The sequence below is a fragment of the Mustela nivalis genome (genome assembly GCF_964662115.1).
Source record: "Mustela nivalis genome assembly, chromosome: 8".
Lineage (NCBI taxonomy): Eukaryota > Metazoa > Chordata > Mammalia > Carnivora > Mustelidae > Mustela > Mustela nivalis.
In genome coordinates, this window is record NC_139027.1 from 464,855 (window position 1) to 487,665 (window position 22,811).

The 22,811-nt window shown below is 58.3% G+C and overlaps 1 protein-coding gene across 12 annotated transcripts in view; it reads right to left on the bottom strand.

Annotated features, from left to right (window-relative positions):
- MYT1L (myelin transcription factor 1 like) overlaps positions 1–22,811 on the bottom strand; it is a 393,093-nt gene that overhangs the window by 30,525 nt on the left and 339,757 nt on the right. The gene's annotated exons all lie outside the window — the stretch shown is intronic.

Genomic DNA, 22,811 nt, shown 5'->3' on the forward strand with positions numbered 1-22,811 from the left:
CGGGGCCGGCAATGCAGCTCTTTCATCTGTAGGTGGAGCTTCTGGACCACACAAGGCAGCCCAGAACGGTTCCTTCTATCAGCTCTACATAGTCATTTTTCTGTTGCTGTTCAAGACTTTGAAGCTTTTTTAAACTCTTAGATTTACATGTAGATTTCCTGGGTTTAAGAAATCTCAACCCTCACAAATATGGTTTTCTGAAATTGGTGAATGAAGGAGTGATGATCACCAACAAGAGGGGTCTTTGCCACTCAGACGGGGCCAGCCCCAGGACCTTGACAATGGGGCGGTGGAGAATCGATTTACTAGAGTTCGATTAGCATCTACCCATCTAAGAGCACATCTTTTCCATGAAGGGAGGCCCATGTGGGCAATCAAAATCCCCCGTGGGTAAAATCAGACAGTACCATGTGCCACACAGCTTGGGTTTCGGAACGGCAGAAGAGATTGACTGGGTTTCCATGGAAACTCCCCATGAGGCAGGCGCAGGTTCTCTGCACTGAAGTCCTCGGCAGCCGCGGGGAAGCACACCAGACCCTCACCACCCTCCACGCTTCCTGCCGGTTACCAGGGACAATAGCACCGAGTCTATTTTAAGTTCCCATGGTTAGAGATGCAAAGTTCTGTGACATGAAACACTTGCCTCAAATATCGCTTTTCTTCCCCTCCAAAGGTGCTTTTTTGGTGGAAATACTCTGAGAACACACATAATGAACAAGTAACCTTAGAGCTAGACTTGTCGCCTCACAGATGTATTTAAGGCTAAAAACATTTGTGCCTTGTCCGTGATCTTGCATTTGTCATGGGAGAAAAGAATTTGGGGAAGTGCATGTTCTCACCTGACTGGAAAAATCTGTCTTAAAAAAACATTTAAGAATGGCGCTGGGAGAATCATGAAAAAAATGTTTTAAACAGTGTTTTAAGTTTTATAGAATCCAAGCAAAATAAAAAAAAAAAAAAAACAACTCAGGACCATTCACAAACTTCTGGATTTCTGATTTCACGGAACTAGCCCTTCTCAAGTAAGAGTCAGCTGGGTTTGTGTTGCTTTTGCAGATCTAAGACATCAAAGAGACCTGTGGGCCCGAGCCTCCCAGAATGCCCTGTATGCTCATGGCTCCTCTGAACGATGCCCAGCCACGAAAACATTCTGCTAGGATGTCCATGGAACTGTCACTGATCATACCCACATGGAGGCCAGGAGACTATCCCCTAATGTCAAAACATAACTTAATGTCTGTACATGAAACAATGTAATCATGAAAACCATATGATTCTGCATTGGGGCACATCTCGAGAATGTGACAGCAGACCACCATGCTTCTTGCTTGTCCCTGATTTGTTCCTCAGCAAGACATACAGCCTGCTACCATGCTATTCTCCCCCATTTACAGAGCTCCCATCCCGAGACAGGGTGGGCCAAATGGAAATCATCAAACCCACTGACTGAAGTTGTGTCATCGATTAATTACTGATAAGAGTATCTTTAAAGTGCTTCCTCCATGCGCTATCATGCCACCCTCTTTTGAAAATAAATTCGAGGATTTGATTGTTATATTAAGGAAGACCTCCAAAACAGGCCATTTTCTCCCAGCTGAGTGTGTCCACACTGACATGCACGTCACTGCACACCGGGAGCTGCGACCTGCCAACCACATCGCATCGTCCCGTTAGTGATAGTCCTGTTCTCACCTCAGAAGAAGTCCAAGGCAGGTTCCACCCACACAAGCATTTGTACTCGGGGACTCTGAGGCGTCCTTGCTGGGTATCAGAAGGCTAAGCCCCAGTCTCCTTTGGGCCAGCCTCTCTCCGACCACCTGCTGGGGAGTGCCCTTCCCCGAGGACCGAGAGGCGGTCCTCCTTGAGCATGGCCCCGGCTTGTGGCGTTCGTGTCTGAACCAGTCCGAGCTGGCAGGCCCGCTGGGGGAGACCGAGCTCAGCTCCCCCCAAATCAAATCAACGTACAGGAAAAAACATCCGGAGGCATCTCACGATCTCTTATCTTGATAAGGGGCAGTGACTTATTTTTAAAACTCATACAGATAGAGGCTGAAAGCACTGTGGGTGCTTTGAACGGACTCTCGGGGTCGCCGAGCTACCTCGTTAAACTGCCCGGGAAGGTTGAGCTGCAGACAGGCCCTTATGTGAGCAGAGCAGCTAAAAATATACAGAACAGGACTCACGGACGAGCCGGACTGATACACCAAGTGTCAGAGGGACATAGGCCCGTTCTCAGAATTTCACGGGCAGGCCCTTACAGCTCCTCTAGCTCGTTTCTTCCGTGGCGACTCGATCAAGAGGACTTAGTAAGAAACAAAATATATTAAAAAAATAGATAAAATATGATCACCCTCAATTTTAAAAGAAATCATGAAAATGTTAAAATTAGGCATTGTCTCAAGTAGTAAAATGTATTTGTAAATTGGAACGTTTCCGGACACATATATAACTCCTTGCTTCATTTATATAAAAAGTTCAATTCAAGAAATACTTTTTTTTTTTTTTTGCCTTAAAAGACATGGTTGTGAAAATACATTTTTTTATTTTGATTTTTTTCATATAAATAGGAAATAATAAAGAAATTCAGAGAAGTACAAAAGAAAGATATTTCTAATGGAAAAATGACACATACTGATTCTTATGCCATTCCTCTGCAATTTTCTCCCCAAATGGAAAGAAACCAGGTCACTTAAAAGCTGTATGCATTACTTCTGCACAATTTCTTAGATATATTACCTGAAACTCAAGGAAAGATAAAATTTTACATTTGCTTCTTAACTTGTAAGACATTCAATAATTTTCTCTCTCTTTTTTTTTTGAATTCAGTATTAAGTAGGACTATTCTGAGCTTTCTGCAGCCGGACACAGAGATCGCCATGCGGGCGTGCGGTATTTTCCCAGCGTCCTCCAGCCCAGCCTCCCGCCCGAAACGGCTGGTGACTCAGCTGAGCCGTGGACCCTCTGAGCCGGGGCACGAAGCCCAGTCCGGCTTCAGGGTCCACCCCGGGGGCACCACTCGCGGTGCCACCGCTGGCCACCGTGGGCTGGCTGGGGCCCTACCCCGCAGGGGTCCCTGAGCGGCCACGCTTCCGGGAAGCAGTTTGGATTTGCTTCTTGCTTTTGTCCCCTGACACCTGGAGCTTCTCCTGTCCTCACTTTCTCCTCAGCCGTCCTCGTGGGATGTGTGGGACACTCTGGGTCATGAAAACCTACGCATTTCCAAGTGGACTGGGGACACATGACATTAGGAGAATCGAGGTGTACGACTTGCTGTCTGATGGATGTAACAGGGAAGCAAGAAACACCTTTTCTTTGGGTTCCTGGCACTTTTCTTTTTAAATTACACTCAAAACAAACCCATAAATGAAAAAGACTTTTAAAGGTACTCTTAACGTGAATAAAAAACCCTCCGTTTGATGATTCAGATCACGTTTCTGGACGGGTTGGGCCTCAGGGCACTGAAAAAGCGAAACGTGATCCTGTGGCTAATGCTCAGAGTTCTGGTTCCAGGGACCCCGGGCGGACAGAGCGTCCAGGACCCGTGTGCTGTGGGAGCAGGTGGACGTCAGTGTGGCTCGGGCCAGGCATCAGGGCCGAATGGCCCAGTGACCGCGCCCCCAGAGCTCACGCAGTCCGCAGGGATGGCTCCCTCCTCCACCACCCACCGATGGATCTTTCTAGCAGGCTTGCCACCTGGCTCAGAGGCTCACACGCCTGCCATCAGGCTTGGGTCACCTGCCCCCTCACGTGTGCCGTGTGCCTCCCCCATGCCCTTCCCGACTCGGGCCCCGGGGTCCCCTGGGAGGGTGGCAGGGCTGGGTGCGGGGCCCCATGCAGAGCTGCGGTGCGGCCCGGGAGGCTCCCGGCCCGTGTTCTGCAGGCGGGGGGGGGGCCGCGGCTGCTCTGCTGTTCATGCTGCATGCAATGTCTGCTCGCTTCCAAACATGCAGCCCGCAGCCCTGTGGCTGCGAGTCCTTGGTCATGCTGCCTCCTGGTCCGCTGGGGGGAGTCCGACGGGGCCCTCGCCGCCACACGCACGGCTGCCCGCTGAGGGGCCCCAGCTACACCCAGGAGTAGGCTCCTGTCCGGCGCGGCCGAACGTACCTAGCACATCCTGACGTCCCATTCACTTAACGGGATGTGTCCATGGGACCTGCTGCCGGAGCACATGCACGTCCAGCAGCAGAGTGGAGCGGCTAAACAAGAGACTGGGGCAGCCGGAGCCAGAATTGGAATTGGACTCGGAGGACCCATGCAAAAAAAAACACACAAGAGGTGACTGGTGTGGCTGAGCGAAGGCAACAGAAACCAGCATTCTACCGTCCTATGGTGCGCGGCATTCACGCGCACCGCGCCCTGGGAAGGCGGGGGGCGTCCCGCCCCAGCATGCAGAGACCTCGCGCGGGGCCCTCGAGGAGGCACTCACCTTTGCCGATCACCCCGAGCCCGCCGGCAGCCCGTGCCCTTGGTGTGCAGGGAGCGCGGGGCTGTCAGGGCCTGTGTGCGCTGGGGTGGGGTGCTTGGTGGCCCCAGGGAGGGGCCAGATGCGCAAGAACGTGCACCCCGACTGTGCCCGTGGGGTTTTCCTAAGGGTGGTAGGGACTGGGTGACCGTATCCCATGGGTCACGCCCACTGCTGAGGGTCCCCACTCGGGGCCACGCAGGGATGGGGGAGGGGTTCCCTGCAGGTGCGGCTGGCCCGCCATGCCAGTTTTCTCAGCATCACGAACCCAGTGGGTTGCACGTGAGACAGATGGGTGACCTAGCGTGACCACGAGGACCCTCTCATCGCTAAGTGACCACGAAGACCCTCTCACCGCTAAGTGACCACGAGGACCCTCTCACCGCTAAGCTACAGCTACCTGCCACGCGCACGCCCAGCCTGCAGCCCGCTCTGAAGGGCACAGGGGCCAGTGAGGGGCGGCGGCGAGCCCGAGCCAGCCCGCACATGCCCCGGCCCGTCTGAGTCCCCGAGGCCAGAGTGGCCGCTGGGCCAGACGTGGACTTGTGTGGGAGTGTGCCGTGTTGTCCGCGCAGCCGATGGCTCAGGCTGCAACTCTGGGGGACATCAGGTCCACGTCTCTGTCCACAGACGGCTTGAAACCCTTAGATGTTAAGCGGTGGCTGTTCACACGCTTTAGAAGCAGCTCGGTCTCCGCAGGCTGAGGGACCTGCGTGAGCCCTGGCAGACGTACGTCTTTGGGACAGAGGGAGGGAAGGGCCCGGGGGCCGCGCGGCCGCCCTTTCAGCTGAGACCCTGGCCCCACTGCTAAGCTTCTTCCTGTTCCTGCTTCTCCTGTTTTCCCTCCATTTGTCATGTTTGTGGGTCTTTCCTATTTTGAATCTCTCTTTTGTCTCAGAGAAAGAGTTTTCGGTTCTAGTCCGGAGAAGCGAGGCAAGACGACCGTCTGCTGCGTCCCTCCGGGTGACGGCGGGCGGTGACCTCTCTCCCTCTGGGTGACCTCCCTCCCTGCCTGCAGCCCCGCCCCTGCCCTAGCCTCCGTGTGCACGCTGCGGTTTAGCCTATTTTCTGCTCCGTCATCTCTCACTTAAAAGAAAAGAGAAGAGTTCTAGCCTTCCGGTGGGCTTTGTCTTTCCTCCTTGTTTTTTTGTCACATTTCTAAGTGATTCCAGAGATTGTTAGTTTAACAAAAGTTTTTAGAAATAGATTAATCAATTATCTTTTTTTTTTTTTTTACAGGCAAACAGAGCCAAACAGGTGGAGTCCGTTGCTTGAATCTGTACCAAGAGCCGCCAAGTCGTCATGAGAACCGGCCTGTCTTGCGTCCTGGGGCGGCTGCCCTCAGCTGGACGCGCAGGCCCCCTTGTCAGCAGCAGCTGCTACCCTGCCCACGGCCGGGGGCGGCCCTCCCGCCGGGCTCCCTGGTGCGTGGAGATGTAGCTCCCGCACTCATGTGCTGGCGATCTGTAGGGATTGATCTGCAAGGCCCCCTGCATCTCATCAGAGGGGCCAGGAGGGGCAGCAGGAAAGAGGAATGGCGTTGCTCTAGGCTGCTGCACCAAGGACGCGGCCGGAGAGGCTTCTCAGAACCACACTGCACACTGACCGTGAGGCCTCCCTCTGATCACGAGGGGCAGCCCGGGGAGCCGCGGGGCCCAGGGCCCACACCCTGCAGCTGCGAGACGTGACCCCGGGAGCTGGTTCTGGAAGCTGCAGAGCACATACGCTCCACTGAGGGCAAGATGAGAACCAGCAAGTGCTCAAGAGGAGAGAGCAAGGCAGGCGGGCCAGGCGCAGGAGGAGCCGAGGAGTGGCGCAGGTGTCCACGAAGGACCCTGCAGCTCCTGGAGGTGCCGGGGGCCCGGAGGGGGTGCGGACATGCGGCACCTGTGAGCCGGCATACGGCCTCCTGCGTCCCGTGGTGGAGACTCCACAGTGATGGAGCCTGTCCTTGGCCCAACCCCTAGCCTCTTAGAGAGAAAACCAGAGACCGTTTATGCCGGAGACTCCCGCTCCTTGTGGGAAGCCTCCACTGAAGATCAGGAACCCGAGGGGAGTGACGTGGATCTGCGGAGGAGACACGTCGGAGCAAAGGACGCGTGCTCCGCCCCAGCCCGGCGCCTTCCGGGAAGACCAGGTGTCTCCCATCCGTGCCTCCTTGAAAGAACAGGTTAGAGACGGAGCGGAGAGAGAGAGATGTGCCACGAAGCAGAATGAGAAGCGAACTGTGATGAACCACAGCCACACGGACACGGAAGACCGGAGGGAGGGACGCGTGGCTGCGCCGAGATGCAGGCGCTCCAGGGCCAGACCCCTCTCACGATGGGACGCGGGCTTCAGCAAAGTGCTGCCTGCCACGCGCCGGCCCTGCTTGTGCCCTGACTCCCACAGGGACAGGAAGAGTGAACCTCCAGCACATTCTGCAATGAGCAAGGACAAGAGGACTGGAACCACGTCACTCGGGAAAACAGTTAATAAAGCGAGATCTTAGCTGGGAAAGGAGAAGACAGCAGGAGCCAAAGTTGCCCCCTTCATGGCGGGAAAGCAGGAAGACACGTGCCCCAAACGTCCCTAAGGGCCCAGGACCACTTTCAGGAAGGGCTTTCTTACCACGCACCTTCCTGGAGGGTCCCACCCGCCCCTGCGCTCAAGAGCAAGTCCGGAACCACGGAAGGGTGGGTCACTAGGGCCAGCTGCACTGGCGTCTGCAAATGACCATCCCAAAGGCCTCCCAGGACTGAGGGTCTAGGCTCTGTCCACAGCCTGAGGCGGCCCAAGCCGGCAGCCGGTGTTCCTCTGTTGGGGAGACCTGCCGTCTCTCCCCGTCTGCAGGGGAGGGCACAGGCTCACAGCAGGGATGGAGGCCCAGGGCCACCTGGAAAGCCCGGCCTCAGGGTCCCCATGTTCTTCTCACACCAGCCTTCCTCCCCCACGAAGGGTCTCCTCTCTCAGCAGGCACGGCCAGCCTCCCCGAACCTCACTCGAGCTAAGCACCACGCCTGACTGACGCGCCTGTCTGTCCTTCCAGAACCTCCTCCCCTGCCCGCCGTGGCCCAGCCTGACCTGGAACCCAGGGCTTGGAGGTCACTCACTCATCTGAACACAGGCTCTGGTTGAGGGGGGTGCGGGCAGGGCCGAGCGGTGACACAGCTCAGTGTCCGAGGCACATATGGACGTGGGGACGTAGGGTCCCGTCCTTTGCTGCCTGGATGGTGGCTGGGCCCTTTGGCTTTCTGATTAGCAAACGAGGCCTCACGGACCACAGAGCTGGTGCAGGTGCAGAACCCTCTTGTTCTCAGCAAGATGTCTGCAGCTAGGGTCACACCAGAGCCCTGTCCCAGGGTGTGGGGGCTCTGCTGGCCCCAGGGTGCCGCCCCCAGCTGCTCTGAGAGAAGGCCGGCCCGAGGTCACTGTGGGGCTGTCAGTGGGCTGAGCGGCAAGCTGGAGGGAGCAGGCTGGGTGCCGAGGGGGACTCTGCCCAGAAGGGGAGGCGTGCACAGCCCTGCCCGCGCAGGAAGTGGGAAGTGGGGGCGGAGGGGCCCGGGCAGCCATGAGGTGGGCTCAGGGCCCGGTGGGCTGGTCTACGCTTGCCTGGGGCATGTGTCTGATCTCTCCTGGCCTCAAACCCCGTAGTATAGGACAGGCCTGCCCCCTGGCACTCAGCTCCCCATTAGGAATATGAGTGAAAGCCATAAATTCGAGCTTTAAGATGGGCGAGGTCACAGAGCTCCCACTGCTGACCTCTTCCGCCTCTCGCGGAGGAATGGGTGGTCGCCCTGCACCCGTGTAAAGCCCAGAGGGCAGAGCGCGTGTCCTGCCGTCCACAGTGCGGGCGCTGAGGACAGCCCCTCCTACGGCATGTGACTCCCCGACGCCCCGGGCCTTGGCAATCATCCAGGAACAGCCAATAATCGCTGTGGGCCCGCGGTGGCCACTGACATGCGTCCTTTCCACAGGCATCCTGGGAGCTGGGCTCTGCCCATCAGCCCCAGGTCACAGACAAAACAGGCTCGGGGACCCCCGTTGGATCCCAGAGCAGGAAGTGGCAAGGGGACTGGATTCCCGCCCTCAATGGATGCCGGGATTGAACTGTGGCCAGTGGCGGGATCTGAGGGCACAGGTGCCGTGGGGAAGGTAGTGCTTGTGGGAGGGGCAGCCCGGGGCTCCTGTGGGGGCTGGTGGGGAGGCTTTTCTATAGAAGGGGACCCCTTCAAACAGGGAGGGGGAAGGGGAAAAGCCAGGGCCAGAGGACAGTGTGCAGGCGTCGGGCAGAATGAAGCGGCGGGTCCGAAGCCGAGGAGGGGAGGGACCGCTCACAGCAGGCTCCCGGCGAGAGCTGAGCAAGGAGGCCCTCACCTGTCCCCAGGGCAGACACTGGAGGGGGGGGTCCCAAGCAGACCGCGGCTCTGGTAGGAAGGCGTGCCCTGCACTGACCCTGGTGGCCACACACGCGAGCCCTCCCCCGGTCGGTGCGCACTGCCCCGGCGCAAGGAGATCGGGCTCCGAAACCTACACGGTGGGGTCTCCGTCACCGGAGGTCGTTGGTGCACAGCAGGCCTTGCAGACTCCCAGCCACCACGTGGGGATGCACGGTCGGGGGTCTTGCCGGCAGGCTCCCCGGCCGCACACACGCTCGGCTCCTGTCCGTGCGGCTCCATGGGTCCCGCGCTCGCACCGGGAGCAGACGCGCCCGTGCCACGTGCTTCTGGCAGATTGCCCTGTGGGTCTGCGGACGCCGCATCCACCGTGTTTCCGAAAGCGATTTCCAGTCTGAGTTTTAAGAAAGTCCTTTGAAAATATGGTCGTTCCAGAGTGAATTTTCCTGGAAACTTCACTAGCCTAGCACCAGAAAGGTGTTTCTCAGGAAAAGAACCCCGTCGGAAAAGGACTCTTGTGACGGAAGCTACAGAGAGGAACAGGAAAGACTTTCTGGGAAACGAGGAAGAAAGAAAACAGGGAAACTTTTATAATTGGGAATCTCTGAGGGGTCAAGGGGCTGGCTGTCATTTCAATGTTCTCGTTAGCTGCCGTGGGGGACGGTTGCCAGGGGCCCACCCATCCTCGGGCCCAGAGCACAGGACAGGTGTGACCACCCTGGGGTGGGGGCGTCTTCCAAGGCTCCCGCGAGGCAGGGAGGCTGTTCTGCACCTCCCACTGCCCCAGCACACACGGAGCCCTGCCTGCGGGAGGGGCTTGGGATGAGGAGCGAGTTGCCATGGCAACCCCGTGTCCCTCGATGCTGTAGGTGCTGCTGCAGGTTCCGCAGTGCGCAGGGAGACGGGAGCCGTGGGGCACGGGGGATGGGAAAGGGGACGCGAGGCTCCTGACGGTCTCGCCCCGGGATGACAGTGGAGCCGGAGCCATCAGCTCAGAGCCTCAATGGCCCATGGCTCCTGAGGTCTTGAGAGTCTGCCCTGCCGCCAGGACGCCCCCGTGTCTACCTGGGGAGGCGGAGTCCCGTTGATGCAAAAGCTCAGCTGGCCCTTCAGTGTCCTAACACGTCGATCAGAGTCACATGCTGCTGGCCCTTTGGTACGTGTGACCAATGACAGAGCAGGAACCTCGTAGCGTGTGTGGACGGTCGTGCGTGGGCCCTCGTGGGACCGCCCCATCCATGTCATCCTGAAGACAGGGTGCAGGGGCGACGGCGTGGTCTGTTGGCAAAGGTAGCACGTGGGCGTCATGGGCACGGACACCGCATCCAGCCCTCTCGCTAGCTCACGGTGCTGCTTCTGCACATTCTTGTGTGGCGCTGTGTGTGCACATACATGTGTGCACCCACTGGTGTACGTGTGACAGGCCGGACCACGTGCCCGGGACCCACAGGCTGCAAGAGGAGCGCGACTCTCAGGGACAAGGGGAAAACGCTCAGTGCCACAGGCAAGGGGTGGTGAGTGACCGCCCGTACTCGGCACTGTCCCTCTGTCTCCGTCTGATCACATCTGTCCGCGTGAGGCCCTGGGCACAGCGTCAGGCCCCTACACACCTGCTCCTCAAATGTCGTCTTCCCCGAAGATGGAGAGGACGGATGTTATTTTCCCAGTTGTAGACATGAAAGGATCAGGCGCCCTCAACAGCCAAGTAACTAGTCCAAGCTAACCAGGTTGAGGCTACGTAGTCCAGGCTGACTAGTCCGGCTAACTAGTCCAGGCTAACTAGTTCAGGCTAACGAGTCCAGGCTGTCCAGCTTGTACGTGGCCAAAGCAGGATGTGGACCAATCTCTGGGAATGTGGAGACTGAGTTCGCCTCATCCCACCACAAGGATTTTCACTTAATTTATCAGGAAAGTAACCGTTGACCAATAGCTCTTTAAATTTAAAGAACATCAAAAATAAATAAACTTCATGTCTTGGTTGTAAAATTGGCTGCTGGAAGGGCCAACGAGCCTTCGTGTCCCAGTTGCTGGGGCTGAGGGGTCTGACCCGAGGGCTCGCGTTCTCACGGGGTATGCCCGTCCTCGCTGGGCTCGTGAGGATTTATTCTCCGAGGTCATTCACTGAGCTTCTTTCTGGGTCCAGAGCCCATCGGCAACTTTTCCAGAAAGAATCTGGGATCATCGGGCTCTATGTCATGTCCCGCCAGTAGTACGGGGCACTTCCGCGCTGGCCTGTGGGGACGGTCCCGCCTCCTGTCCATGGGCTCAGAGTGGTCATGATGGCCATGCCAGAGAGACGCGGCCCAATGGGGTCTGCGGACCTCTGGGGACCCTCCGGAGCCGGCTGCTGTGCTCCGGGTGGGGGCGGGCAGAGGGGGGCGGAGGCGCTCTGTGTGGGCGCTTGTGGGATGGCCCCAAACCTTGCCTTGCTCTTCAGCTGTCTTTGGACCAAAGCACACCCCTTGGAAGAACACGGACGCATATTCTTTTCTCCTGGGTCCGGGCATCAGTGGAAACCTCCAGTGCAAGCCGAGGGAGCTCCGGGTGCTCCTGTTCCGGGCGGAGGTGACGGGAGCCTCCGTGCGTCAGCCCCCTGCGGGGCATCGCGCCCCCTCCAGTCAGAAGGCGGGATGGGGTCTCGCCCGTGTGCGCCGCGTCTCGGAGCCAGAACCCAAGCGCGGTCCTCACGTCCAGAAGTCACGGACCCCCTCGGGCTCTCCCGCGGGGACCGCTCCTACTTCGTGGAGACCCGTTCCCTCCAGCGGTCCCCGGGGTTTGGGCGGCTGGTGCCGGTCCGCTGGCCTCGCCGTTCCTGTAGCCCTGCCCCTGCTCCCGCTGTTTGCTGCTGGAGGGACCCTCAGAGCACTGAAGACATCCCACGGTCTCTGCAGAGGGACCGTGCAAGGGTGGGGTGGCAGGACGCGGGTGTCAGAGGAAACCAGCGGGGCAGGGGCCACTGCGGACAGGACGGTCTCCACCAGCAGCTGGCCCGGCTCCCAGAAGCGGCCATGGCTCCCCGGGTGAGTAAGTCCGCCTCACCAGGAAGCCGTGACGTCGATGAGCTGGGAATCAGACGACTTTGGTCTCTAGACCGAGTCCTCCTCTGCGCTTGCCCTCCAGCCCGAAGGCCGCCGCGGACAGCGACCTGGAATCCGTGTGTATGCGCGGGAGAGCAACTGGAGGGGCCGACGCCAGGCCCCGGGTGCCCTGGCTTCCAGCTCAGCCCACAGTGAAGTTGCTGTCTGGGCTCTGGAAAGTCGCTCCGCGCCAGACCCTGGTGTCCCGGCCTGTGGAATGAGGGTCCTAAGTGCCCAGCTCTGCCACCACTGACCCCCCATCGCCAGCTCCACCCCCAAAGAAGTCCTGTGAGGCCTGCATCCTACTGGGGCTTTTTCCAAATAAGAAAGCTGAAGTTCACAAGTGCACAAGTGAGTCCTAGGAGCCGCGCAGTATGGAAGGGGAAGGGTCTGAAACGACCCCCGACTCAGGTCCACATCCCTGCTCCCGCGTCGCGGCTGCTCAGGCAGAGCACTGCTGGCCCGAGGGAGCGCCGGTCTCAGCCACCTGGCGCCTGGACCAGGAAATGTCTGCTGCACGCGGGCTTTGTGTCCCGAGACCTGAGCATGGACAAAGAGCCCACACGGGAGGCTCCTCTCACGCACCTGGAGGCCTTAGCTTCAAGACTGTCATTCCCACGATCGGAGGCTACCGACATGGCCTCCCTGAAGGGGACATGAAGGTCATGGCTGACACACAGCAATCGGGAAGAACCAAAATGGCTTTTGTGTGAGACGTAGTATTCGTAGAAAGGACAGCACTGCATGCTGTGACCATAACCAGCTGGGGTGCCGTGGGCTCAGCCTTGTTCCGCTGTAACTCGCAGGTGGCCAGGAAAGTTGAAATTCAATCTGGGGTCCCGGGCGCCCGCGACTTCAGGGGCCTGGGTCTGGGCATGCGGGAGAGAGAGAGGCACCTTCCCCAGCATCCTCTCCCCGACTCTGACCCACCCCGGTGTGCCCTGAGTACGAAATGCCTGTTTCCATTATCTTCTCGTCCTAAAGCACGTGTCATCCAAAAAAGGCAAGAGAATTGAAGCCGGAATTCAAGATAGTTTGAAAAGTAAAGACACGACAGAGATTGGGATGATCCAAACGTGCCAGCGGGGAAAACGCAAGGTGAGGGGTGAGGACGGGAGGCGGAGACGGCCGAGCCGCCGGCGTCTGACGCTGACGGACGCGCTCAGTGGGTGGCTGCAAGGCTGATCTGCAAGTCTGATAGAAGGATTTTAAAATCGCACCATATTAGACAAGAGAGAGAAAAGACATATTAGGAAGATAGAATCCTTTTATCTTTGAAATATTTTGATCTTGGTTTTTGGAGTTTCTAACATGAGACGTGTTCTTTCATTCGCGCGTTGTTGGACTTGGGTCAGACGTGAGGTGCTGATCGTGTCTTTCTGCTCCGGCCTCCCTTGCCCTCAGCCTCTTTCCTGCGGAGGCCCCTGGGCAGACCCTCCAGGCCGCCCCGACGGTTCCCGCCACCGCCTCGCTTCACACCTTGTTCTTCCATTTACAGATGCATACATGCGCGGCGCAAACACAGACTCCTTGACCCTCGTCGGAACTTCCAGCTGGGGCTGGCGCCGGCACTTTGCAGACGGAATCATAGGGGAGGGTCGCTCGGAAGGTCGCCCAACAGCGGGCGGCGGAACCCGGCTGGGTCCGAGCCCGGAGGCCTGGAGGTGGGCGCAGCCCAGCTCTCTGCTCCTGAGGCGGCAGGAGGGAGCGGCCGAGGCCTCCCCCACCCCCACAAGGCGGCGGAGGGGCCCCAAGCCCTGATGCCTGCTGTCACCCAACCCACGCGACTCGGACCCTCAACCACTGCCAGCTGCGCGGGGGTCCCTGTGAGTGTGACTGAAGCACCCGGACTAAATCGAGGCCATGACCTTCTAAAGAAAACAAACAGCTCCCAAATGCTTGCAATGAAACAAATTTAAATTATTTCTACTTGACCCCAAACTCACACCATTTGAGATCCCCGGACCGGCATTTTCAACGGCAGAAAATGTTGTCATGACACAAAAAGGGGAACACGCAGAAAGAGCTCAGGGAGAGTTAGAGCTCGGCCTCGCTGCGGTCACCCTGACGGGGAAGCAGGCGGCGCAGCAACGCCCGTCTCCCTCGGAGGGTCCAGCATGAATCACGCGGACGGGAACGTTCGATGAAGGGCACTCAGGACGCGCTCAGTGTGGGGTGCGTGGCAGGTGCCGGCGTGGGGCGGGACGGGTCGCCCAGCCCAGCGCCCAGCGGGTTTCGGGGGTCCCTGACCACAGACACAGGGGCCTTGATAAGTCAGGAATTTTGAACAAGCAAACACAGAAAATCCAACAAATAGAATTACACACTTCCTTGGGCGTTGTGGCATTTTGGAGAGGAAGGTACACTCGAAGCTATTTGGCCCCAAACACCCTGACTGAGAAGCACGAGGCTGTTGCTCTCTTGTCCTGGTCCGGCTCAGGCGTGAGAGTGCAACGGCCCGCGATGGGGGGGGCCACTGGATGTGCTCTCGGGACGAGGAGCGGTGACAGACAGCCAAGTGGAGAGGGAAGGGGGGCCCGCCACTCAGGAAGCCCAGACGCACCCCCAGAGTCCCGAGGGGGAGAGGCCAGGCGCTGAATAACCAGCAGGCGCCGCATCTCCTTTCCCGAACAGCCCAGGTCTTAAAAGATGTAAAATTCAGATTTTGCTCTGGAAGAGGTTTCGGTGTGCTCGAGCGGCTCTGCGTGAACAGGAGTGGGAAGACGGCAGGTGTCGCTCCCCATCCGCTCCGGCCCTGGTTTGGGTGGCAGGGCCTGTGTCGGGCAGCGCGATGGCGCTGGAGCAGCTTCTGCACACGCCACCACGTTTACTCCACTGGGAGGCCTGGTGGGATCGATGTCACGGGCCCAGAGCGGCCGACAGCCGGGGCCCCTCGCTGAGGCTGTGGACGCCAGCCGCTCTGCCCTACGCCAGGGGACGTCCGAAAGCTCCTGCTCATCCGAGCCTCCTTCCCCGCCCAGGCTGGTAGAGTTTCCAAACTCACTCATTGCCCGTGAGCTCACCCAATGCCCTCTCTAGGGAGGGGAGAGGACTCAGAGGAGGTCACCCGCTGCCGCCGCGGGTCCTCGCCGACCCCACTCGACAGCCTCTCTTCCCACTCAGGGCTCCTCTCACGGCTGCGCTGGACAAGCAAATGCTTCTGACGTGTTAAGTCATGGACTCCATGGCTTGCCTCCCCAGTGACGTGCGAAGCCCTGTGGAAGCTGTGACCTGGATCACCCTCTCAAGGAGCTTCCAAACCTCCACAGCACGAGGAAGGGCAGGGTCGCTGCGGGAAGAAGCCAGCAGGTCACAAGATCGTGGGTGTGAGGTGCTGTGCCCGGGGGTCCGGAAGCTCTGCGCGGACCACATTCTGTGGCTGGGCTTCCGTGGAAGAGGGTCCACGCGCGTCCAGGGAGTCCTTCCCGAGAGCGGACGCTGCCCTCGCCGCGGGCCCTGCCTCTTCCCATCACCAGAACCCGCCTTCGTCCCCTCGAGCACGTTCTCGACTCGCACGGCAGGGGACAGCTGTGACTTCTGCGACAGCTCTCGGCGCGGACGCCCCTCCCGGCGAGGTTTGCGGGGCTGCGCGGCTGACAATGAGACACGGCACCAGCCGTGCTGCGGTCCCTGTCTGCGCCCACGCCTGGAGCGCCTCTAGCCTTGAGACTTGAAAGGCCGCCTCCGTGGAAGGCCTCGGCCCCACGTCCGGCCCCAGGGACATGCCACTCTTCACACCCCATGTGGGCGCCCACTCGGCCCCTCAGACACTCCCCCACTCAGTGCGCCTCAGGCCCCCTCGGAATCCGCACCCCCCACCCCGCCTGCACAGCTCGTTTTGGGAGAGGCAGCTGCTGGGCACTTGGGGCAGGTCTCAAGCCTGCGCCCCTGCCCTCAGTCCGTGTCCTCATCCTCCTGTAAAGAAACTGCTCTCGATGGGCTGTTTGTTGCCTTACCTCCGCCCGGCCCAAAAGACCACCTGCCCACCCTCCCCTCAGGAACTGGAGGGGCTGGGAACTCGCGTCCGCTGCCGCCACCACGGTGCCGGGAGACCCTCCTCTCAGAGTGGGGCGCAGAGGCCTGCCAGGCCCCATGAGCCCTTGTGGGGTCGGCCCCTGCTGCTGCTCCGCTCTCCTCTCCAGAACTTTCCTCCAGCTGCTCTTGCACTGGCCTCCCTGCTGTCCTGCGTGACCTCCCACGGCCGTGCTCCTGCTGTTTCCCCAGGACCCAGCGCCGGAGGAGGACGGGGGGCTCGCTCGCCGGGCTGTGTGCCGGAGACTAGAGCCGCGGCCCCCCGCCGCCGGGCTCACGTGCAGATCACAGCCAACAACACGAGACCTTTGTGACCCTTACACCAGAGTCCTTGCACTAGCACTTCTATGACACAAAGTACCCGTTGTGGCCCGCACCACCCCTTCACGCAGCCCCTCACATCTCTGGCCCACGACGCGGCCGCCCTGGCTCCAGCGCCGGGCAAGAGCACCGCAGAGGGCTGTGCCCGCCGCCGCTGTCCGGGCTCCCAGGGCCGGGGCGTTGTCGCTCTGCACTGAACAGGGGCTACAGACCCCCCCACCCTGCGAAGCGCCATGCGGTTATGTACACCTAACCCTCCTGTTAAACAAAAAATCAGGCCTCAAGATCACAGGGAGATTGGGGTTGGTAAGCGCAGTAGAGCTGGACAGTAATAGTTCTTTCCCTGCGTTTTCAGGTTCGGGGGCTTATATTCAAAACTCCCTTGTCTTGTTAAGTGCACCTCCGTCCCGTCGGAGACAAGAGGATACACGTGTTCCAGTAGATTTTACACCTCCCGCACATTTTTATCTGGAGAGATTGAAAGTGAGTCATAAATATTGCCAGCATGTGACTGCGGACAGAGAAGCTCCAGAACACGGCCCGGGAGGGAGAAAAGCCGTGGCCACACACACACGGGGACCCTGAGCAGGAGGGATGCGCATCCGGGGCACATGGCCCCGGCCCTTGAGCGTGAAAGCAGGGACGGAAGGAGGACTCTCTGCTGGCCCCGAGCATGAAGACTCGCGGGAACGAGCCCCTCTCTGCGTCCTGGATCGCGGACAGCGCACGGTAACGTCTCCAGATAGCAGATCCTTGCGGTCTCCGGGACAGGGGAGGCCGGACCGCAGCTCCGTGTGGCAAGCGGCACTCTGCGGACGAACGCACACGCGGGCTGGAGAGAGAAGCTCGAAGAACCGAACGGCAAGCAGGCTTCTGACAACTCGAAGCCCCGAGTATTAGTAAGTCGTATGCTAAGTATGAGCCGGTTTACTTGGTCACGAGAGGAGGAGGCCTGAGGGTCTCTGAGGTCACCTGTGTAATCACGCTTGCGTTTCTGTCCAAGTTTGAAAGTCATGAAGATGCATATATGTTTAAAATAACACAACAGACTTTCTAGCGGCTTCTAGTGGATGCTTCTCTAATGGTCCCAAACAGTGGGATCATGCGGAACGCAGGTGCCCTCTTCTGAAGCTGGTTACCCGGTGAGGTCTGGTTGCGCCGCGTTCTCATGGGTCTCCATGCGGCATCAGATTCAAAGAAGAGGCCACGATGTGAAGGTAAAAGGTCTCCCCGTTCGTCTGTGGCTTAATCATAAAACAAGCACGTTGAGGAGCCGGATGCTGAAAAAACCAGAAGCTTTTCAGTTGCAGGAATAAACTATTCCTGTTGATGGGAATGTAGAGAGGAGAGGTGAGGAACCATGTGGACGCAGTCACCGCGTGGCTCGGCCCAGTCAGACGTCCGCTTGATGCCTGTGACACCTGCGCTAGATGTGACAAGGGGACAGCACGGGAAGTCCGCTTCCTCAGCCACAGGGACGCATGTGGACGGTGGACGGTGTGGGTCTACGACATGCTAGTCCTTCGCCCCGAAGAGGTCTGTGGGACAGCCCTGGCACACCCTTTCATAAAGCCAAATTACATTTTCGTTTTGATTTTAGAAACTATTGTCACTGCATGCTTTTTCCTTAACAAAACAAACCAGGTGAGACAGGTCTCTAAAGCAGACGTCACAGCTCTGTTTCTCCGTTGCCCGTAGAGAAAACCATCCGGCCCCGTAGAACCGGGGACTTCCAACACAGAAACGAAAAAATGAAAACCCCTCGTGCCAGGGACTCGCTCTCTCTGTAAGGCCACAGCTAAGAACACAAGACCCAAGGTGTGACTCCCCTGAAACTGTCCCTCCTGGGGTCCCCGGTCCCGGTTTGGAGTGAAGACTCGACCGGTGCGCTCGTGAGCTGTTCTGCCTCCCTGTCCGCCCCTCAAAGCCTGCCTTTCCCAACGAGCAAGAAACCAAAGAGAGTGGCTCTCCCTCCGGAAATTGCCAGGGAAAAAAAATGCCCTCCAAAATCCTTGTCAATAATTTCCCAAAGGGAACATCTACTTTATTTCCAATTTTGTTCATTTTGCTCCAGGGAACAATAAATTAGTGAAGTGTTTACTGCAATAAAAGCTCAAATTTACAATTTAAGGCCGACATAACCTAGTCTTTCTCAGCAAGAGGTTTGCCCCACAGAAGCGGGCTTCTTGTCCAGCTCAGGTCTGCGTGTCTGGCAGCAATGCGGGGTCCTGCGCGGTTGAAGGGGTCCTTGCTCAGGATCACCCCAGGGGGGCCAGGGAGGAGACGAAAACGGGACTAAATTCCCAATAATGGTGAGAAGCCACATTTAACTAGATACGACGTATGAAGAAGACTCAGACGCCCCGATGCACTTCACAGAAGGAAGCGTGTCCAGCTTTGACCCCCGGCCTCTCAACACAACGCAGACAACAACAAAATACGTACAGACACGACGTACGTGGGTGACTACGTTGATAACATAGTGCACATATGCGTATGTGCGTCGATATTTAAAAAATGTTCCGACGGCACAATTAAGGACAGGAAGGAAGTTTTCCCTTTGTCCGAACGCACCAGATCAGCTCGGTGTTTTATAAAGAGACACCACCGGTCCGGAGATAAAGACATACGTTTGTTCAAAGGCTGATTCTTGGACGGTTTGTATTTTATCTTTGATTAGGTGACAAATTACTCTTTGTTCAGAAATAGGTGATCTCACTCAGTGGTTTCTGATGTCTGAGGAAACGCTTCATCATCTCCAGACGGGGAATGGAATGCTAAGACAAAGTTCCCGGGAAAATGTCCTCCTCATGGCCTTAAAATCCTCCCCAGGTTTGTCACAACGAGACACATACAGCCCTCCACGCCTGTTCTGATGACGTCACACGTTGTGGTCCACCTCGTAGGACGGACATGGGGTCCCACGGCCAAGGCCTTGCGGCTGGGGGCGCGGCAGAGCAGGCCGGTCGGAGGCAGGCGAGACACGTGTGCCCACGCCGTCTCGCTGCGGGGCGCGCTGCTCTCCCAGGGCGGGCTTTGCGGTCTCCGCTCCTCCTCTCATGCGAGCTGGCCCTCTGGCCCACGCGCGCTCGGTCCCACGTCTGGGGCCGCGGGGCCCTCCCTGCTGGTCCCCCTCGGGGCCGGCTCCAGGCGCCCGCCCCCTCCCCCAGCTCCCCGGACTCCTCTGTGCTCCCCGCCCACCCGGGTGCTCTGGATGGAACGTTTTCTTTTTTCTCTTTTTGTTCTGTCTTAAAAGACCGACTGTGAGTCCCCAGAGGGCAGGCACCATTACAGGTTTTTCAGTGAATGACCGAGTGCAACAGCACAGCTCCCAGTTTCCCTGAAAACGTCAGTCTGTGCGTCACCCGAAGCCCAGGGACTGTGCAGGTCGCCCCTCGGACCGGCCGCGGGACGTGGGACACAGGCATAGCTGTGAGTGCGCAGGAGACGCCAAGGTGCAACACACGCACACACACTCAACACACACACACTCATGCATGTATGCACACGTACACTCACGTACACACACTCATGCACACACCCCCCCACACACACGCACCCACACACGCACCCACACCCATACCCATAAGTGCAAACACTCTCATATATACACACATACTCATGCACGTATGCACATGTACATGCACACATGTACACACACTAATACACACACACCCCCCCACACTCATACACGTATGCACATTCACATACACACATAGCACACACACATACACACACCCACATATTCAGATGCACACATACCCATAAACACACACACTCATTCACGTACAACACACTCATACATGTGTGCACACTCGTATACATGCACAATGTGCAGAGACCCACACATGCATGAACACATACTCATAAATATACACACCCATAAACATACAACACACTTATACACATGCACAGCACACACACACATACACATACACACCCATAAACGCATACACACTCATATATGGACACACAACTCACACACTCATACACTCATGCACACTCACACATGTATACACACCCACACGTGCATGCACACACAAGCACGCATGTGCGTACATGTATACACACTCACACGTGTGTGCGTACACACTCTGTCGGGACACACCAGCAAGAGAGCAGCACACGAGTCCAACGGGCCGCAAACCAACTCCCCGTGCCCCCACACCCCTTGCCGGCCACGACCCTGCGGCCTAGCAGTATGGAAGGCGCTCCCTTCTGACCACACCACATGCTACTGCATTTTACACTGAGAACTCAAGAGAAGCAGAGTGTCTCCATGACTGAAACTCAGCTGACATCTGCTGCCTTCCTTTGGTGACCCAAGCCTGATGGCTGACGCTGAATTTCTCTGTAACCTGCACCCTAACTTGGAACCCACGGGGCATAAATGGATGAAGAAGACAACACCCAGACCGCAGGTGCACGGCCGCCCGGGACCGCGGGTCACACACGCACCCGGATCGCAGGTCACACACGCACCCGGACTGCGGGTCACGCATACGGCTGTGCCCGGACCGTGGGTCACAGACATAACTCACCCCTGCACCGTGGGCCACACACATGGCTGCGCCCAGACCATGGGTCACACACGCACCTCGTCCCTACACTGTGGGTCACACATAGGGCTGGCCCCAGACTGTGGGTCACATGCACAGCCGCACCTAGACCACGGGTCACACAGTGCTGGAGGACCCCGTGGGGACTTCTGGAAAGTACAGCTCACATTATAAAGTGAAGGAGACACTGAAAGTTGTTTTTGGTTTTGTTTTTGGCTGATTTGTGTGGATATACTGAGGTGAAGCTGGTAAAATGTAACCCCAAGTCTGAACACCTGGGACACCTACTTACTAATGTGGGTGTGACGCTGGCCACGAGGGGGAGGGGCTCATCCCAGGGATGGAGCTGGAGCTGCCACCAGCTGAGGACGCGGGTCAGCAAGCCCCCCCCCCCCGTGTTCGTGGTGGTGGCGTCAGGGCTGCAGACACAGAGGAAGAGCGGCTTTTCCAGTGACCCTTCCCCGCACTTGAGAGTCTCCGTGAGGCGGGAGGGAGGGGCGCAGCCTTCTTGGCCTGCTTGTGTGTTCCTGCCTGTGTGTCCACCGGTGTGCTCACCCACGTGCATGTCCATTGGTGTGTGTGTTCATCCGTGTCCACCCGTGTGCATGTCGTCCGTGTATGTTGTGTGCTTGTGTGTTGGCTGGAGTCGCCCTCAAACACTCTCATCTCAGAAGTTCAACTGTACTCTGCCTGCCTGTAGTTCATATATTTCACTTATTTTACATCAGTCCTACTTATTACGATAAAATAAAAAATCTTTGTGTGACAAAACACTTCTTAGGCTATTTTACAAACACACTGGGGTGCAGACCTCGTAACCCTTCTGTGGCGGAGGTAGGTTCTCTGGGGGCTGTGGGGGGACGGGGCCCTGCACAGCCCCGGTGGGCCATGAGCCCACACTGTGTCTGGGGAGGACGGGCAAGCTGCTGTGGGTCCGGCTGCTGGCAGCATCGGGCCCTGTACTGCCCGCCACTGAGGCTCCCCTGCGACTTCACCGATCGGAGGAGGTCCTGTGACGTGGCGGGAAGGCGCTCGGCCCCCGACGGCCCGTGGTCTGCCTGAGCCGCCTGGCCTCCCATCCCGCAGGGTCCACGCCTGGAGAACGGGCCTAACACTTCCCGTGCTCCTCTCAGAGGAGACGGAGTGTGCAGCGGCCCCTGTCCACGGCCGGTCACCCGCGGAGCGACGCCCACGCCCATTTCCCAGCCACGCGCAGTCCAGCTCACACACCCAGCTTCTCGGCACGGGCCTGCGGCAGGACAGGAATCGGAGAACCGAGGCGAGGGGTCCTGTGAGGGGAAGACGGCGTATGACCGGCCTGCCCGGTGCGTGGAGGCTGTGGCCCTGCAGTCCCTCCCGTCCCCGAGGAGCAGGCCTCCCCCCATGGCTGCCGCCCGCAGGGGACGAGGCAGCGTGCCCTCTGCTGAAGGAGCCAGGCCCGAGGGGGGCGCGGCAAGAACTCACCACGGCTGTGGATTTACTCTGTGACCCGGGCAGGTGAGCGATTCCGGAGACAGGATCTCCGCGAGAGCTGGTGCACGCGGGCGTGCTTCCCGCGCAGTGAACCACAGCGGCGGCGGGACCCCGGGCAGGGAAGCCCCCGCCACCAAGCCGGCTAAGCCCCAGCCAGTTCTAGAAACAAGGAGCTTTTTAAGCAAAGTAATAGTGTGGCCCGAGGTCTGCATTTTAATTCTTTGATTTAAATAAATGTAACCATGTTGAAAAAAAAAAAAATGTTTTGCAGTAGCTGTAGCTAACGTTCCTCCCTGTCCCAGGTGAAGGCGCCTAGGTGATGCCTGGAGGCTTACAGAATGCACCGGAAAACTCTCCAAAGGACAGAGAGCCAAACCGTAGGGCCCCCAGCACCCCGTGTTGAGGACGCGCAAGTTCAAAAGCCAAGACTTGATGGTGGCAGCTCCTTCTCGCGCGGACCTCACCAGCGCAGGAGCTGCCGCTGGGCAAGAGAAAGAGCCAAATAATAAAG